This window comes from Bos taurus, chromosome 20 (assembly GCF_002263795.3).
Source record: "Bos taurus isolate L1 Dominette 01449 registration number 42190680 breed Hereford chromosome 20, ARS-UCD2.0, whole genome shotgun sequence".
NCBI lineage: Eukaryota > Metazoa > Chordata > Mammalia > Artiodactyla > Bovidae > Bos > Bos taurus.
This window is the reverse complement of record NC_037347.1, coordinates 6256438-6259558: the sequence shown is the minus strand read 5'-3', so window position 1 is coordinate 6259558 and position 3121 is coordinate 6256438.

Sequence of the window (3121 nt, the reverse complement as noted above, 5' to 3'; positions counted from 1 at the left end):
TGAAGGCTTAAAATGATGATTAGCATATTTTAGTAGTAAGGAATTTTTAAATTAAAGCATGTATCTTGCTTTTTTCAGGCATAATGCTATTGCTCACCTAATAGACAACAGTATTGTGGAAACATAACATTTTTGTTTTGGTTTCTAAGGATTCGTTCATTTTATTTATTTATTTTTTATTGAAGTATAGTTGATTGACAATGTGCTAGTTTCTGGTACACAGCAAAGTGATTCAGTTACATAAATATTCTTTCTCATATTCTTTTCCATTATGGTTTATTACAAGACGTTTAATATAGATCCCTGTTCTATAGAGTAGGTCTCTGCTGTTTATCTATTTTATATGTAGCAGTGTGTATCTGGGCTTCCCTGGTAGCTCAGTTGGTAAAAGAATCCGCCTGCAATTCGGGAGACCTGGGTTCAATCCTTGGATTGGGAAGATCCCCTGGAAGAGGGCATGACAGCCCGCTCCATTATTCTTGCTTGGAAAAATCCCACGGACAAAGCAGCCTAGTGGGCTGCAGTCCACGGGATGACACAGAGTTGGACACAACTGAGCAGCTAAGCCCAGCATAGCACAGTGTGCATCTGCTAATCCCAATCTCCTAATTCATCTCCTCCCGCCGCGAGCTAACTGTAAGTTTGCTCTCCACGTCTGGGAGTCTGTTTTGTTTCATAAACAAGTTCATCTGTATTTGTATTTTAGATTCCGTATATAAGTGATATCATATATTTGTCTTTCTCTGTCCTACTTACTTCACTTAGTATGATAATCTTTATGTCCATCCATGTTTCCACAAATGGGATTGTTTTGTTCTTTTTCATGGCTGAGTAGTATTCCATTGTATACCACATCTTCTTTACCCTTTCATCTGTTGATGGACACTTAGGCTGCTTCCATGTTTTGGTCATTATAAATAGCGCTGCTATGAATGTTGGGGTACAAGGGACCTTTTTGAATTAGACTTTTCTCTGGGTATATGTCCATGAGTGAGATTGCTAGATCATATGATAACTCTATTTCTAGTTTTTTAAAGAACCTCTATACCTAAACATAACTTTTATATGTGTTGGGAAACCAGAAAATTTGTGTGACTCAATTTATTGCAATGATCTGGAACCAAATATACAATATCTCCTAGATATGCCTGTACACTTTTTTGCACGAACTCTTGGAAATCTGGTATCCTGATAGTACATCTCAATGGGGACAATCCACATTTCAAGTGCTCTTTGAGCATATGTGGCTGGGAGCTGCCATGTTGGACAGTGTGGTCTGGATTCTCAATAACCAGCACCAGGTTGGAGCAGAAGTTCAAGCTGGTATTTGCTGCCTGTCTGCACCTTCCCCCCAACATAGAAAACCAAAAAATACCCAGAAAAATAATCTCTGGTTAATTAAAGATGCCAGACAAATCATGTCAGGTTAACGCTCACAGAGGAGTGAATAATAACAGTGGTTCCACTCAAGCAAGCACCAAATAAGCAAACATTCTTTAAATAAACAGAAATGGAGTATATTTCAGGAATGAATTTACTCTGTGGGTCACAGAGGAGGTTAAACAAAAATTTGTTTTAAAAACGTCTCCCAAAGGACACCCTGTGCTGTGTTCCCAACACATGTTGTTAGGAGAAGGGGAGGGTCTTGGTGGTGGGAGCCTGGTGGGCTGGTGGACTGAGAAATTGAGTTTGTGTGGATAGCAGGGCCTCCAGACACCTCTGTCTGCCATTGCCACTCCCAGCTCTTACAATCAAACGCCAACATCACATGCAGATCTGCAGGAAGAGTGAAATTCCCACTTGGGAAAAACTTGAAAAGTGAAAGTCACTCAGCTGTGTCTGACTCTTTGTGACCTCATGGACTGTAGCCCACCAGGCTCCTCTGTCCATGGGATTTTCCCAGCAAGAATACTAGAGTGGGTGGCCATTCCCTTCTCCAGGGGATCTTCCTGACCCAGGGATGGAACCTGCATCTCCCACATCTCCTGCATTGCAGGCAGATTCTTTACCATCTATCTGAGCCACCAGGGAAGGGAGACATTTTCTGGCAGACACTTTCAGCAGATGTTATGCAAACCTGATCGGAAGGATCAGATTGGAAGGAGGCTGAATCCCACACATTGAAGTTGATTCACTTCTCTCTTTCTCCCTCTCCTTCTCACATTGTCTTGGGTTGGATTCCCTGCTAAGCAGAGGGGAGGTTCATGAGAGTATAACTTATGACCAGCACTTTAGGAGGGAAGGGGCAAAGGGGACGGGGTGAAGGGGGACAGACGGCTGTGAGGCAGTCTAGTGGAGTCCTCAGTCGTCCCCAAGAAAGCTCTGAAGCTGGGATGAGCCTTCAGAGCTCTTCTAAGTCGGGTGAAGCAGGCCCAGTCTTCACGCCCGCAGGCTGACCAGCTGTCGGATGTGGGCTGCCCTGGGAAGGGAGTGTGGTGAAGGGAGGTGGCTTCTTCTGCTGAGAGCTGAGCGCAGTCTGCTGGCAGTACTGCCAGTGTCTGGGGTGAGAGGTCCTCACTCCTGAGGGGCCATGTGGATGGTGCGTCACAGTACCCACCCCACACACCCTTCACCACGGCCACTCATCTGTGCACGCATGTCTCTGAGTTTCCCTTCATGGCTCACTCATTCACCCATTCAGTCATTTTGTCATTCATTTATTTAATGTATGCAAGCTCCTTTTCTGCTTAGAACCTTCCAGTAGCTTCCCTTGGCATTTCAAGGCCTTCCTGATCTGAGCCCTGGTTGGGTATGAGCTTCACCCTGTCTCTCTCACTCTGCTGTAGCCAAGATTTTTGAACACCAATCTCTTTCCTGGTTTAGTTACCACTGCCTGTATTTTTTTCTCTGTCTTAGATCCTGCTCCCTGGGATGTTTGTAGCCTGGGTCCTTTGCATCATCTGGGTCTCAGCTTGGAGCTGCCATCTTCAGAGGAGCATTTGCAAAAAACTGTAGACAAAACCTTGTCTACAGTTCACCCCCAACCTCTCCTGTCTCCCTCCAGCCCTCTTCCCTGGTTATTTTTTTACACTGTCTATCACTATTTGAAATTATCTTATTCATTTACTTATTTGCTTGTTCTTTCTCCCTTCTCCTCTGGAATGCAAGTTTCATAAGGGTG